Below are 17,116 nucleotides of genomic sequence, written 5' to 3' on the forward strand. Positions count from 1 at the left end.
TTTAATTAATGACCATAGACATTAAAGATCCATATCGAGTATGAGTCCCATCTAATGGACACAGGGTTATTTAACCCTTACCCAACGTTTAAATTTTCTAACGTTAAAGTCATTAGAGCACAAAAAAATGCACTTAGAAAGCTTCCTTTAGAAATATTATATAATATTTCATAAGTCCCAATTTTTTTACATGAATTTCATCCTTGGCTTCAGCCCTAACAAAATATAATAAAATATGTGTGTGTTTCTCAGATTTAACCCCTTCATTGCCAGGTTTATTAGCAAAACCCGAAGTTTGAAAACTGTACAAAAAATGAAAAAATCAAATCATTTTTTGTGTGTTATGTCCAGATTAACTTTTTTGTGGGTAAGTTGTCACAGCCTTGGAGTGTCACAAATAGGCATAAAAATATTTTTTGCTCACTTTGTAGTTTTTGTGTAATGTCACATTTTCTAAAATACTCACGTTAAAGTCATTAGAGCACAAAAAAATGCACTTAGAAAGCTTCCCATAGAAATATTATATAATATTTCATAAGTCCCAATTTTTTTACATGAATTTCATCCTTGGCTTCAGCCCTAACAAAATATAATAAAATATGTGTGTGTTTCTCAGATTTAACCCCTTCATTGCCAGGTTTATTAGCAAAACCCAAAGTTTGAAAACTGTACAAAAAATGAAAAAATCAAATCATTTTTTGTGTGTTATGTCCAGATTACCTTTTTTGTGGGTAAGTTGTCACAGCCTTGGAGTGTCACAAATAGGCATAAAAATATTTTTTGCTCACTTTGTAGTTTTTGTGTAATGTCACATTTTCTAAAATACTCACGTTAAAGTCATTAGAGCACAAAAAAATGCACTTAGAAAGCTTCCCATAGAAATATTATATAAAATTTCATAAGTCCCAATTTTTTTACATGAATTTCATCCTTGGCTTCAGCCCTAACAAAATATAATAAAATATGTGTGTGTTTCTCAGATTTAACCCCTTTATTGCTAGGTTTATTAGCAAAACCCGAAGTTTGAAAACTGTACAAAAAATGAAAAAATCAAATCATTTTTTGTGTGTTATGTCCAGATGACCTTTTTTGTGGGTAAGTTGTCACAGCCTTGGAGTGTCACAAATAGGCATAAAAATATTTTTTGCTCACTTTGTAGTTTTTGTGTAATGTCATATTTTCTAAAATACTCACGTTAAAGTCATTAGAGCTCAAAAAAATGCACTTACAAAGATGACCAGTTGAACACTTTATTAAAGCACACGAACAAAGAAAAAGTGTGTGTGTGTGTGTGTGTGTGTGTGTGTGTGTGTGTGTGTGTGTGTGTGTGTGTGTGTGTGTGTGTGTGTGTGTGAGAGAGAGAGAGAGAGAGAGAGAGAGAGAAAGAGAGAGAAACACAGAAGGGAGTGAGCTAACAGCTGCAGGCTGAGCACACAACTGTTGAGTGCTCCTTGCACACAGCCTGTCCACATGCATGGCAAAAGCGTGCATGCACGCTCCTCTTCCCTCTGCAAAGGTGGCATCTTTTCTTTGTCTGCTCCTGGGCTGGACCTGGCTCCACTTGCTGCTGCACCTCCAACAGAGCTGCAGCGCTGCTGGACCGCGGCAAGCGAGTGCGCCTCGCCTGGGCTGGTCTCACCATGGAGGTCCCAAGCTCCTGCAAGAACAGCCTTCGACGGATGCTCCTCTTCTGTTGGTTCCAGGCCGGTTCCACAGACAGCCACAGGACCAGGGCATTATAGGCGCTCACATCTAACATGTTGCAGAAGAGCGACATGGGCCAACGTCTGGTCTTGCGGCGGCAGCTGCATGTTGCAACGAGCTGGAATAAAAATAAATGAATAAATAAATTACATATGCAATTAGGTTGGTGAATTATAATAAAACAAAATAAAATAAATAAATTACCTTGTCCAAGTTGTCAACTGCCCCTTTGCAGCGGTTGTAATCGATGATTACGGTCGGCTTCTGCTGCGGTCCCTCCTGGATCTGAACCTGATGGTGTTTGGTGCTGAGGAGCAGAACGTTCCGCCGGCGCTTTGGAATGTAGCTCACCGCGGTGGCGGTGGAGGTGAAGCCGAACAGGGAGGACAGAACCGCTCTGCTTTTCATCTGGAGCAGCTGTGGGGGCAACTCTGGCTTGTTGCGCCTAACTGTTCCCACAAGACAGATTTTTTTTTTTAGCAGCTCCTCTCCAAGAACCAGCGAGGTGAAAAAATTGTCCGTGGTGACAGTGCGGCCGCTCAGACCCTCCGTGAGTTCCTGCACCACCCGCTTCCCTTGCCCCCTTTCTGCCGGGGCGTCTCGAGTCGTCTTGCCCAGATAGGGAATAATCCCCCAGGCATAAGAAGTGGCCACATCGCACACCACCCACAGCTTGATGCCATATTTTGCTGGTTTTGAGGGCATGTACTGCTTGAAGTTGCAGCGACCTCTGAATCCGACGAGCTGTTCATCAACGCAGACATCTTCACCGGGGTTGTAGGCGAGAGGGAGCCGGGCCGCCCAGAGGACACTTCCCGCAGGGGAGCGAGCTTGTCCTGCTGCACCAACCGGCGGGCTGCCCTGGTCAAGCGGTCATCAAAGCGCAATGTTGCAGTCAGCATGTGGAACCTTCCCAAACTCATCGTGGCTCTGAATATCGGCCTCCCCGTTTCCTCCCCCCAGAGGCTGGCAGATGATTCCCCACGGGAACGGTGCACACCAGCGAGGATGAGCAACCCAAACAATGCCCGGAGTTCCACGCGGTCAACGTCTGTCCAATCGTCATATTTTCTTCTTCCCTCTATATTGGTGTATTTTATTATTACATCTAGGATTGTTGTAGTTAAAAAAAATCGAAGCTGTCCTCAATAGTTTGGATGTAGCTGACAGCGAGGCGGGTGATCCCACAATGGCGGACGTCTGGAGCCCGAAAGGGGATCCTGGTGTCGGGTGTCGGGGACCAGGCGATCCCGCTCTTTGATTGCCACAAAGGATGGTCCCATCTCTCCTCTGCAGCAACCACCTCCTCATCTGAACCTTCTTCCATTTCTTCCCCTGAATCAGGCCCTGGGGTAAAGGCCTGATCTTCAGCCTCTTCATCCGAACAAGAGCTGTCATCCGTGGATGAGGATGAGGCTGACTCTCCCTCTTCCTCAAGCTGCTGAAACACCTCCAGGGCTTCATTCACATTGAATCTTCTTCTCATGGTTGCGGTTCAAAGAAATGAATCCTGATCTGAGTCTCATATATGTACTTTTAGTCAATTGGTGCACCTGTGTAAGCTGCCCCTACTGAATGTAAACAAAATTCGATTCTGCAGGAATTTGTTTTGAAAAACAAATGTATGCCTTTGAAGTTTTTCAGCCTTCATCTTAGCTTTCATCCATGCAAATGCTTTGTACTTATTGAAATAACATTTTGCAAAAGTAAAATTGTGAATGAGTATCTGAAATTTAGCAGAAAATCCTTTGATTTTTGATATATAGCATGCCTTTGATGAATATTCATGAAGTCAACAGAGTGTGAGAACCTGTGCCCCCCCCCCTACACTCCCATGGCCCACACCTGCTCAACCACTCCAGATAATGATCACAGATCTGTCCTTTGAAGATCTGTAAAGTGCTTTGATACCTACATACACGCATGCCTGAACAATCACACACAAAGGAACACATGTCAAAATGCTATTTTGCAGAATAAGCTAATTTTGTACATTCAGTCAGGCTTATTTTTTGAAAGAACACTGAAAAAGCACAATTACCAAAAATTCAGAACACACACATGCAAACTATTGTATGGCATCTCTAAATAACACACAAACCATTTTTTTGCAAAATATGTATTATAATGGGCAGTCAGAGGTAAAGAAATACAGCTAAATCATTCAGTTTAAATGCTGGGTCAGCCATTGCCCTGCTATATATGGAGAAAGTATGCCATGTAGTGAAAAACAGTAAAAACTGCTTCTTACATTTGTGATGAGACTGTAAACACGGGCACAATCATAATTTTTTAAAATTATGCCAATATTTATGCTAATTAAAAATATATGATTTACATGAAAGTCAATGGCACAAAAAAATGCTTCAATGTGCTTAACTGTACAAAATGATTTCCACGTTTTAATAAAGTAGGTTGAATATTTTTTCAAACTTTTTTTTGTAATTCCTTCCAAAATACACATCCTCCATAAAAATTAGATAAATTGCATTAACATAGCCAAAGTTATTCACAAAAATACACGTGTCAGCACAAAAAAATGCTCTAATGTGAGGTAAGGGTTAAACCAGAAGATTGGATCTTTTTATTGCAGAGATTAGATAACCCTTACGTATTCACTCAGAGACAACAGAATAGAGAGAGTCAAGTTTAAAAGTTAAGAATTTTATTACTAACAAATTAAACCAGACTGACTTTGAAACTAAATGTATAGTGTAACTAAAAATGGATGAGGCGGTGAATGGATGACGTGTGATGTAAATCAGAACCAGCAAATCCGAAGAAGCGATTAGTTCTGACGAGAACTGAAGATGTTGTTTTGCATTAAGCCTTGGTTAGCTTCAGAAATACATGAGACACCATTTGCCGGTCTACCTTGCCTTGTGGAAGTCCTCTGTAGATCAGGAATATCAAGGTCCAGTGAACCCTCTCTGGAACCGAGCCGGTAGGAGAAGCCGCGGTTCCGATCAAACCCGTCTAGAGTTACTTCCGGCACACGACACGTTATTGGCGTCTGGTCAGACCCAAGCCTGGGTCGGTGGATGGCTGGGCTTTTGTTCTGAAAGGCTGTTGCCGCTGGTTGTTATAGCGACTGGATTTTTCAGCTTGTCGTTGGTTCTTTTGGTTAAAGAGTTAAAAGATCAGGATTGGCCACTCCGTCACTTTCTCTGGAACGCTTTGAACTGGTGTTAGAGCTGACGTGGCATGGTTTTATTAAATAGAGTTCTTTGATTAATTAAAAGAAAAGAGTTCATTCTTCATTCTTCTGTTGAGCTGAAAATAAGCAGGTTAGAAGGAATGCATGAGATTTGAGACTGTCTCTCATGCAGACTAGTTCTGAGCTAAGAAGGGAAAACTAAGAGTCATTCTGTTCCGTTACAGTTTAGACTTTTTAATATGACTTTGATGAGTGGACCATATTATCTTGTCTGGGATTCCAACCCGGCTGAGCATTAAAGGCACCAGGAGTCATTAGGCTCTTCTTTGATGCCTAACTTGGTCCTATAGTTTATTTTTTTCACACCGAATCAGTTGATTTTCTTTGCTGTGATGGTTTTACTGACAGCAGCAGGAAGATGGATCCTCTGAAGCTGTTAAGCTTCATTTCTGACTCGGCTGTTATGATCCAATCCTCTCAGGCTCATCTTCCTCCCAGCAGGTGTCAGAAAACTCTGCTTTCTGTCTCCATAGTCCCTGGAAAAACTCAACCTGAGGCCAAAACACAAAGACAATTTTTTTTCTGTTTATGGTGACATAACTGTTCGTCTCTCCCTCTGTTGGACTTAACAAACAGATGCAGGAGCAAAAGCCATGCCTGCTGGACACTGAAGAAAACTGCACCGGTCCATATGTTCCTGCCATCCAGTGGTACGCTTGGATGTTCTGCATCTTTAACCCAAGGCACTGTTTTAACACAAGCTCCATAAAATACTTAACTTTGTTTAAGAAACAACAAAAGCTGTCAGAGACAAAAGGACACCAGTGTCTTTATTTTAGATGCAAACATGCTGCAGGTCTGCAGAAACACTTTCTAACAGACCTGAAGGCTGTGTAATGGTAACGCCATGAGAATAAAAAAAGTACCGATTGAATGTGAATGTTTTCATTCCGATCAGTAACTAATGACCGAATCAAAAACTACAATAGCATCCTTATGCTGAGCTTCATTTAGAGAAGTTGTTCATAAATCAGAGGAAACAAACTTTAGCGATAGAAGAGCTCTTTTAGTCTTTGCAAAGCTTCATAATGATTCATCATGTCCGTTTTGTCCCTTTAGAGCCTCCGCACACCCGATTACAACAGTCTGCATCATATTTTAATAACTCTTTAAGAAAAAAAGCCTGACCTATGTAAGTAATCCAAAAGGTCATTTTCTGAAGAAGCGTCACATGATGCAGCGAGAGACAGCCGTTTAACTCCTGGTTCTGGTCGTGCTGAGGACAGCTGGACCCAATCTTTGTCTTCTGATGAACCAGTTCTCTTGTTCCAAACTGAATCAGTCCTGTTTGAATCAACACATTATAGAGTCTGACTGAACCTTTGTACTAAAGCTGGGCTCAAATCTATCAAACTGACGTTGTATAATTAAGTTTACATTGGTGCAAATGACCAGAGAACATGTCAGTGATCTGACTCCAACCTTAAATCGACCCGGAGAGATGAGGCCGACGCGACTACAACATCCTTCTTTAATTATTATCTGAGTTATATAAAAAAAATGTTTGTTTCGTTTTAGCCTCAATCTGAGAAAATCAGCAGAAACCTAGCCTAGTGAGCTAGGAACGCTCCACTGGAACCTCTGCAGCCCCTAACAGCATTCTGGCTGGCCAATCACAACTCTCTAGAGGGGTTTCAAACACATAAAGAGCCGTGATTGGTCCATAATGGTGGGCCAATCATAGTGCTCTATATGGTTAGTGAGCAAATCACAGAGCTTTTATACCTGCTTTGTGGGCCAATCAGGGCACTCTATATGCCTGGTGGGTGGGATGATGCAACAGGGTGAAAGAAGATGGCGACAGCTCGTTTGAAACGGCTTTTACATCAATTTTGGACTATTAGAACTTGGGCTTCATTAGAATCAGGAGCAGATAGACGTATTTAAGTGGGTTTTTTTTAGAAAAAATGATGTTTTCTCCTTCTTCAACTGTGGACCGCCTCATTTACCGATAGCTGTTGTGGTGAGTATGTCACATTCATTGTCCAGTAGAATGCGGAGATCATTTGAAAGACAACGGTAGAACCCGCCCCACAACCGAGAGCCGTCAATGGGGCGTTGCCAGACTAAATAATACATTTATTTAGTCTGGCTTGCCAGGCTAGCAGAAACCAGGTGTCTTAATAAATGTCTGCCTCCCAGCTTTGGTCGGCTTCACCTTAAAAACGGTTATGTTGGGTTGTTAGTGATGTCCTTCAGATTGCTGCCTGTCCTGATCCAGGGGTGTTTGTCCTCTCTGACCTCCTGTATCAACCAGACAGCTCTGTTCAGATCCACCAGCCCTGGAGGTCTGATTTCACCGATAAACAAGATGTTTGTTCAAGAAAACCCAAATCAGGACGTTTTACACCATCAGCCTAGTTATTCTCAGATCAGAAAACCCTTTAACACGGAAAAGGTAAAATATCTCTGCATCAATCCAAACACCACACAGTTCCCTTTAGGACAAAAAGGACACAACGTTTGTCATAAAGTGAAGTCGTGTGGTGCTGAGGGAGGAAGGTTAAGGCTGTTAAAGCCGCTCCACCTTTGTGCGGCTTTCCCTTCAGGGTTGTTGGGGCTGGGTGTGGGGTGGCTTTATTTGATGTAGACAGAGAAGCCTGGAAGTGAGCGAGGAGTGTGAGGTGTAATAAATGTCCAAAGCTTGGCTCAGACCAACATCCGCCTGGACACAAGTTGAGGTATTGGCTTTTCGGTTAGTACAACTCAAACATGGAGGGAGCTGCCTCACAAAGACTCCCTCCATCCCTCACGAGGCAGTTTTTGCTAAGTTCTCTATAAATCCATGAACCTTAAGAACAATAAGCTATTGGTTTGATCCTACAGGACATCCACAGTAAACACTGTATGGTTGACTGGATTAGCGTACTTTTTCCTCTGGACACATTTTACCAAACAATGTCTGGGAAAATCACCTTTGCTGACAAGCCCGTAGCTTTATCAGCACACTAGCAGCAGTTGTATTTATAATTCTTTGAGTAAAAATAAGTCATAATTGTTAGTTCTTGTTATCTTAAGAATTACTTAATATCCTTTCTGCGTCACTCACCCACGGTGCTGAGAGACAAACCGAACATTCGCGGCAGAGACAGACGCATACATTTAATACCAGCTGTAGTAGCTACCGTATTTTCTGGACTATAAGCCGCTACTTTTTCCCCACGCTTTGAACCATGCGGTTTATAATGAGGTGCGGCTTTACTGAAGATTTTCCTTCACCTGCAGGGGGCGCTTTAGCAGAAAGTGAAACAGGTGGAAGTCAAAAGTGGAAATCGAAGAAAGTGCTCATTTTAATTTAGCACATGCAAGCAGCCGGCACGACGAAGAATGTTTTTCTAATCCATACCCCCTCATCATGGTAACTACATGTATGAGTTCATATGATGCCGCATTTAAGTTGAAGGCCATCGATCTGGCAGTAAAGGAGGGAAACAGTGCTGCCGCACGTAAGCTTGGCATGAATGGATCCATGGTTCGGCGCTGGAGACGGCAGCGGGAAGAACACATTCAAGCCAGCTTCACTCGGGGATGATGACAGCAACACGGACAGCGACACTGACATCGCCACAGAAAAGGTATGTGACGAAGCTCTTCTGAGGCTGTTCAACTCCGACACTGAAGAAGAGGACTTTAATGGCTTTAGTGCGCAAGAGGAAGATGAGAGTGAATGACTTCTTCTGGTAGGCAAGTGTGTTTTATTTACTAACCAGGTATGTTTTGTGTGCAGTTTTTATTTTCTACTCATCCAGGGCTTGTTAATGCTGTGTCAGCGCTGTTCTTTTCTTCTAAACATGCAAATTACCGGTAATAACGTGTCAGTTCTGTTTTTATTTTATAACCATCCAGAAATATGAATGCTATCAGTGCTGTTTTCTTTTCTAAACTTGCAGGCACGTTCACCCGTGTTTAAAATCTGTTTTGTTGAATTAAAACAACAACGAAAAACCTCCGTGTAGCGTCTTTCTGTCTAATTATCTTATGTTATGGCCATACATGCGCTGTGCGCCTGAGAGCTGCTGTGCCGCGGCTTGTATTTGAGTGTGGCGTGTGTGTGTAGAAAACCTTTCTTTTTGTTGGTGCGGCCTATATTGAGGTGCGCTCTATAGTCCGGAAATTACGGTATGTTAGGGAAAAATGGAAAAATGACCAAAACCAAGTAGCTCTGTCTGCTGACACCTGATGGAACCAAAGGGAGCAGATGCTTTTCCCATAGCGCTCTACAGGGGTACACATACATAATAGCCAAAGCAACAAATCCAGCTGAGTCAGCTCTTCTCTTGACTTCACCATGAAATCAGCAGACTTCAGCGACAGGACATGGTTCTTGTTTGGACATTCCAGATTAATCTGAGTTGAAACATGACTGACAGAACGTCGGGATTTGCCCTTTTTGGAAGCTCGTGTAATTGGCTAAATGATTCTCAGCGAGGCTCTACGGAGAATGTCAGACAGGAACGCGCTACCAGACGCTGGCAGAACCTGAGAATGTCACCAACTTGTGTTGGTAATTTTTCAAAAACCCCGTTTTTATTTTCAGAGCAGAAAGTTGGGCGCTTCTATAAATAGACCACAGACGTGATTATATCTGGTCTGGTGATTATATCTGATCTTTACTGCTCTGTTGTCCCGCACAATGATCCAAAATATTGGAGTGAAATGTCAGCAAGACTAACGACTCCGTTCCCGGTTTAGTGTGAACGTTTTCCGCTCATGATGGATGTGTTTATCGTGTAGCAAATGACCTTGACAACAGATGGTGATTATACTTCCTCTCTCTTTCCTTTTTCCTCTGTAGCCGTCTCCGAGGGCAACAACGCGGAGCAATTAGCACAAACACACAACGAGCACCGAGCCACAGGTCACAGGAAGTTAGAGAACAGGAAAAACCTTCCCACATCTTTAGATGCCCTCTTTTATTAATCCCATCCATCTTACAGGATGTTATTAGAATACCACGAATCCGGCTGCACTTAAAGAAGAAATATGCATTTAAATCTATACTTTCTGCTAGTGTCAGGTGTTTTTATCACAATCTGATGATAATTTAGAGAGAAAAGTTAGATTTAGGATCGTTGGGATTAGAGGATGTCCTAAATAAGACTTTATTGTTTAATATTAATGAAATAAACTGCTTATATACTGATAACCAAAATAAATAACTCATTTATTTGTTATCTCTGCGTTAGGTATTGCTGTTGCTAAGCAACAAATAATGATATAAAATTTGATCTAATGCACCTCAATATTAATTTTCCTTCACAATGTGCTGAGAGATGAAAACATTTTTCTAATAAATGTGAAGCTGAATCAAAGCAGCAGCAGGTTGTGTGTGTGTGTGTGTGTGTGTGTGTGTGTGTGTGTGTGGGGGGGGGGGGGTTCTCATGATTAAGATTCAGGAGTGAAATTCATTATCCTGGAGCTCAAAGGCTGACAGAAAAGTGGAACCATCCAACCACCCACCGGCCTCCGTGTTTCCAATCAGCGTCACACAAAAGCTTTTCAGCCTCATAACAAAACCTGAAAACACGGCTGAGAAGAGAGCCATCAGAGGCTTTATTACATTATACTCACTACATTTATGGAAATATAATCATAAATGACTCTTTTTACATTTAATAAACTCCATTTGATTTACAGCAACCATCATTTAGCTGAAACTGTGTCGGACCTACAGACAGAAAGCCCGTTTTACTGCTTTTATTAAGTGGATGACGAAAGCTCGGACTTATTTAACGTTTATGTAGAGTTTCTGTTTTAGGAAGTCCTCAGGAATCAATGCCCACCTGATGCAAACGTATCAAGGATTAGAAAAAGGAAATGCCAGATGTTTCAGGTATCAGGAGTAAAACCAGGTAGGCATGGATCTGTCAGACCAGGAGAACATCAGGTATCACGCTTCTAAATGTTCACCAAACGGAGCGTGTTCAAATGAAATCTGATGATATTTTAGAGCCTTTTCACACAAAGCACTGAACTCTTTCTACTTTTCATCTGTACTTGTGGTTCAGCATTATTTTAATTTCTACTTCTGCATTTGGATCTACGACAGAAGAGGGAGTGGAGACGCGGCAGAAACTTGTTTTAACTGTGGAAGATTTTCCTCTGAGAACATCACTCAGACACATTTTGAACTTCTTATTTCACGGCCAGATCATTACGTTACCATTATCACACGGCGGTGTTTAATCAGACGTTAATGTCTCGCTTGTGTTTCTGGACACCGAGGTCTTTAAGCTCTTGTTAGAAAAAGTTCCTAATGAGCTGAAACCAAACTATCTTATTAAATCACGAAGGAGTCAGACTGCATTGCAGTGGACTGGTTTGGTGTTTTTCTTCTCTTAAATCAGATTTAAATGTAAAAATCTAAAACAACTCAACCCGTGGCAATACAAAGACGGGTTACCTGAATTACCTGAAATGAACTTAAAACAGCAAAACCCAAAAATAATGATTGAAACTGGAGAGAGAACGATCCGCAGAGACTTGTTCTGCTTTAATGAGGAGGAGGGGACATGGAGACTCAGGAGAGAAGGACAGGATCTATTTCAGATGAAGGTTCTTCGTTTGTGCAGAAGTTCAGCCGACTCAGGATGAAACATGCAGGTGGGTAGGTTTGGGGTTGTTCCAGGTCACGGGCTCTTCCATAACGTGTCTACTGTTGTGTCACCACCACCATCGGTGGAGCTGTTGGACACCAGATGGACTAGAAAGCATTTAGTTGCTGATGCGTTTGAACATGAATGAACACAAACTGTAAGCGTTAGTCTGAACGAATCTGGAGTTTTAGTGAAACAGCTTGTTGAGTTTGAGGCGATTCGGTAACGGCAGGCAGCTCCGGCCTTAGGGCTTCATACTGAGGAAACACACAAACGGGTTCGGCTCATTTCCAGAACAGCTATCCCTAAAGGGTTAGGGTAAGTCACCGTTAACCAGTCTGTGGTAATAACCGGTCCTACTGTCCTTGGACACGACGCCTTTCTTCACCAATGAGCTGAAGTTGTTTAGACAGCAGTTTCCTCCTCACGCCGTGTGTGATGGTCATAATGATGTGAATCTTCGTATCTGTGCTCGAGTCAGATTAGGAACACCGTTAGGCCGGCTTATGAAGCCCTCTCCACTGGCCCGGACTCGTCTGCAGCAGGGTGAACATCAGAGGAAACAGGAGGGCAGGTCTGAAACGGCAGCTGAAGCTGTACCACAAACACACACAGATTCATCTGGCTCCTTCTGCAGCTGCTGGAGGACACCAGAGAATAACGCATTCATCTCCATTAGACCTCAGGCACAAACATGCTTTATTATAAATGTGACTTTGTGCACAGCTTCTGTTTCTCTGAAGCTGACCTTCTGCTTCTGTTCCCCAGAAGCTCGGGCCATGATCAATAATTTTACATGATGTGACTGTAAAGAAAAGAGCGGCTGCGTGTCTCATTCATCATCATCATCATCTCCTGGAGGACGGAGACGGATGAGCTTACGTTCCTATGAAGATAAACTGATATTTACTTTGGTCACAAATATTTAAATGAGGCTTAATCTGGAACATAAATCCTCACAAAGAGCTCCAAAAGTCGAGTAAACGTGAGTTCTCCTGCTCGTTGCTGAAGACCACATTGTGATATTACTGTTTTGTGTTTGATGGTAGAAATGATTTGAGCAGTTTCTGTGCACAGAGAGAAAAGTGCTTGTAGTGTCAGTTCTTCAGAATCAGAGGTTTTCCTCCGAGCGCCGCTGATTCACACAGACACGCAGCGATCGCACGGCGAGGCATTCTTCACGGAGGAGGCACAGATTACGCTTTCTTCACAGACACTGGTCTCAACAGACCAAGATGCATTGCAGCAACTTCTACTTCAGTGTCAGCCACAGCTGTGTTTGCATCTTTCTCATGTTTGTCTTACTTTGACAGCATGAAGGGATGAAAGTACCAGGTTGTTCTTTATGATCAGCAAGCATGACTTACTGACCTCTGGAGCATTCAGAAGGGTGTCCAACATCCCATCATACCCACACCTTCATGCTCCTCCTCAGCCTCCTTAGCGTGACACTTTGGAAACACTGAGTTCAAAAGGAAACGTTTGCTTTGAGGATCCAAACACGAGGGCCCTTTGTGTTGGAGAGAGCTCAGCTTTCTACCTGCAGTCTGGTGGATGCAGGTGAACTCACCACCCGTACAGATCCAACCTTCAGCTTCTTTCTGGTCCTGTTTGTTGGGTTGTCACAGGTGTTTTGGTACCAACCCACCTACTGTAGTCTGACAGGAGTTGATGATTTCACCAACTGGATTATAAACCAAAGGCTTCAGATGAAGGCAACTGGACCTTGGTTTCTTGAAGACGTTTCTCTTCTCATCCGAGGAGCTTTGTCCATTCTAACTGGAATATGGGAGGGTCAAGCTTATATGCTGCAGCTGTCTGTTGTAGCTTAATGAGCAGAAACTACTCTGAATACCCCTCCTCTTCACCCCCTGATTGAGAGGGAGTCATTGTGTTGATTAGATGCAGGAAGGAGTGACCTAGACTGAAACTGCTTAGGAATGAGATTCAAAGCTGCATTAGAGGTACTGGAAAGGTGAAATCTAAGCCCCGCCCCTATTTAAAGTAGGTAGATAGCTTATTTACTCCTCTCTCAAACCATCTCCTCTGTCCAGAATGTGTCCTTTGTCATCTTCAAAGATGTATCCCTTGCCCATCAGGTGTAGGTGGACTGCAGAGTCCTGACCTGAAGAGGTGGCTCTCCTGTGTTGTGCCATGCTCTGGTGTAAATGTTGTTTAGTTTCCACAATGTAAACATCTGGACAGTCTTCACTACACTGGACTGCATAAACACGACTGAGCTTCTGTTTGTTTGTGAAATCAATAAAGAAGTCTGCAAAAGCATCCAAAGCAGCAACCAGCAAAGACAACAGGCCCAAAGGCACCGTCATCCCACACGTGGCAGGAGCCTCAGAGAATCTTCTCCAACCACATCATCTCGATTAACTTTAAACCCAACGACATGCTCAGACAGAAACTGGTCCATTCTAAAGGTAAAACACCCAAACAGAAGCTCAGTGGTGTCATTTATGCAGTCCAGTGTGTAGTGAGGACTGTCCAGATCTGTAATTATTAATAATTACTAATCATTTTCATTTGCAGCCAGTATGATTATTTAAGTCACCAAGCAGAAATGGGACCACTACTGAGTGATTTTAAGGACTTTTCTCGCAATGCTAGTTGGACCCATTCACTTCCTGTGTTTTATGCTAAGCTAAAGCTAAAGGAGTACAGGCGGGTCAGGAGAACTACTGGGCTGGTTAAAATGTTTTTTCCCTCTTATCGAACTCTGGGACATATGTCAACAGACAAATTTTCAATATTGGGTGGAACATGCCTTTAATCATCAGTCCTACAATCATAAAAAATCTGCGGGTTTGTTAGAAGATTTCATTACAAATTTTCAAAAAAACAACAAGAAAAAACTTAGAAAATGACTCGTTCTGGTTCAGCGATCACAAGTCATTCCTGCTCTCATGCTTGTAGAAAACGAGCAGGAATAATAAAGCTACAAGTTGAGCCTTAATGCCTCTAAAAGAAAACCATAAAGAACAGAATGTTGCTTATTTAGGATGTCATTTTCTTCTAAATGCCACGGCCATTATATCCGTAAAGCGTATAAAGCAGCAGGCTTTCATCAGAGGCTGCTTTACTTTTTCCTCTGACTTTAAAATGACAGAATTTCTGTATTAGATCAACAGTTCTGAGAGGCAGAAAGTTTTACCAACTAACTTTTATTCAGGCAGAAACGCAGATCTGAAGCTAGCCGGCTCTTGGAGGGTGCAGATGCTTTTTTCCTCCTCTCCTCCATATCTTATTCTCAAGGCCTTTGTCTGTCTGTGTGTGCTGGGTGCACGGCTGCTTCTGCATTTTTCTGGAAACTGGAAACTGAAATTCACTCAAATGGATCTCGTCAGTTGGTCTCTCAACGCGATTGATAAAATGTTTTCAACAATGAGAACGGGAGGAGGGGCTCCCAGACGCCCCGCCGGGACAGACCCAGATGGATACATCATGGACTCCTGGAAACAGTGGAACTTGATTTGTCTATCTCAGCTGTCTGTGGAGGACTCTGAAGATGTGTGGATATTCGTGGTGTTGGTGTCAGGTTTCCTGCTCATTGGCCTTGGAGGCTACCTGGCTTACCACAAAATTAATGAGCTGTCGAGGAATAATGGCCTGATCCCGGAGCTCAGAGATGGATTGCACCGATCTGTGAATTGACAGACTCAAATAACTGTCGAGATGAATCGTAAGCTTGGGACTTTGGCGGAGATTCATTCTTTGGCACAAAAGATGGATGCCATCAAGGAGAGAGTGGACGAATCAGCACGGATTGGGATAGATTAACGTCCATTATTGGGATTCTGAGAGGTTGAGGACAAACAAACTGTAAGACAGAGAGGAAATTATCTCTGTCTGGCCCCAAAACAATTTCTAATTGGAATCTGGCCTCCTTGAGCCTGCAAGGCTCCAACGAAAACTCCCCCCCTCAGAAGATATGTGGAATGTGCCGTTGCTATGGCAACTCAACTCTGTCTCCTTTCCCAGCCTGGGCGGGACTGCGGGAAGGCCGCTGAAACGTTTCAGGGTCACTGTAACCCTCCAACCAGCGCCGGCGCTCCGCAAACGCACACCACACACAGCGCGTAGGGCACCACGCCGGGGGAGCGGCACCAAGCGCAAGCTTATGAAAAAATAATATATATATATGATAAAGACAGATTTCAATTAGAAGATGTGCAAAGCAAGTAAACAGCATGTTTACAGAGAGAAAACAATACAAAAAGGAAAGATGGACAGTGTCGCACCGTCCCCCCCCCCACGCCAGCAGTACACCTGCGGAGGATGCAGCGGACAGTCATGGCTCCGAAAGGGCTGCAGGAGTCTGGGGCAGTAAAGAGACAAAAGAAAAAACAGCGGGATGATGCTGTTGCTTCGATTGCAGGTAAGACAAGTATTTTAATGGAAATTCTTAATTTTTTACCTATTTCTAATTCTAAACACGTGTGGTCAAGTTTAGAGGGTCGTTTGACCTAGCTTAAATTCAGACTTGTTACTGCTGTTAATCTGTTTTTGGTCAAATTTTGCCGAGTTTGGTAAGCATGCTGCTTTTCAGGACTTTTATTTGGTGTTTTTCGCACTCTGCTTCCGTACATTTAACATTTTGACTCTATCTGCGTGGTTTGGGCAGATTTCGTTCTCTGCTTCTCCAGTCTGTTAAAAGTATAATGCGCCACTCTGTCCTGCAGCCTCCGTCCACCTACCGGGCGTTCGTTAGTAGCTGAGTGAGAGAGGCTGGGAGGGAGAGAAACTCAGACAAGCTTTAGAGCTTTTTTACTGCGGGAGAAAAAAACGTAGCAAGTCATCATCCTCCTAAATGCAGTTATTCTCTTCTGAATCAGCACTTCTTTAAAGAAGAAGAAATAGTTAAATGCAACAACGGGAAATATCCTTTTATTCAGCCTGTTCATGCAACTTGTATCAAAAACAAGTCTGAACAGTGTTAAAGGTTGTTCATCTAAAAAATAGACCTTGAAGAGTTTGAAGATTTTTTTGTTTTAATAAGTTCATCTTAAAACATCTTTCTCAAGTAAAATAAAGTTTCCTCTGTGAGGTCAGATAGGCCCATCTGTGCTGTTTTGAAACAGAAATAAACAAATGAATCATATTTGTCCACCCAAATACTTAGATAAATATCACAAAAACAGGAAGGACAAAAACACCGTCAAGGTAAAGTAAGAATTTTTATTTTTAAATAAGCGGCTGTTTGTGATTAATCATGAGTTAACTATGGATATGACACCACAAAGCCTTTGTGCTTAGGGCACCAAAATAGCTAGCAACGGCCCTGCCTCCAACCCTCAATGCTCCTCCCCCTATCCACACTGAGGTGACATGCGCTGCTTATCGTGGCTGCAGGAACCAAAGTGGGGATAGTCCCAACCCACCACCCCACCTAGTGGACACTTATGTTGTGTTGTCTGAAGTCTGTTGCATATCTGTTTGAGGCGGGTTTTTTTGCAGAGCAAAGCTGCCCTCCTGGGGGAGGGTAACTCTGAAGTGCCTTTTTTCCCTCCACCTGAACCAATCCTCATGTAACCCTCTGATCTCTATTAAGGTAGCGCGACTCAGGGTTGCAAATGACCACAGTCACCAA

General features: G+C 42.9%; 1 pseudogene; it reads right to left on the minus strand.

Annotated features, from left to right (window-relative positions):
- Positions 1-1,798: 1,798 nt before the first annotated feature.
- Positions 1,799-3,190, minus strand: LOC129163962 (piggyBac transposable element-derived protein 4-like; annotated as a pseudogene).
- Positions 3,191-17,116: the final 13,926 nt, after the last annotated feature.

This window comes from Nothobranchius furzeri, chromosome 14, assembly GCF_043380555.1.
Source record: "Nothobranchius furzeri strain GRZ-AD chromosome 14, NfurGRZ-RIMD1, whole genome shotgun sequence".
Classification (NCBI taxonomy): domain Eukaryota; kingdom Metazoa; phylum Chordata; class Actinopteri; order Cyprinodontiformes; family Nothobranchiidae; genus Nothobranchius; species Nothobranchius furzeri.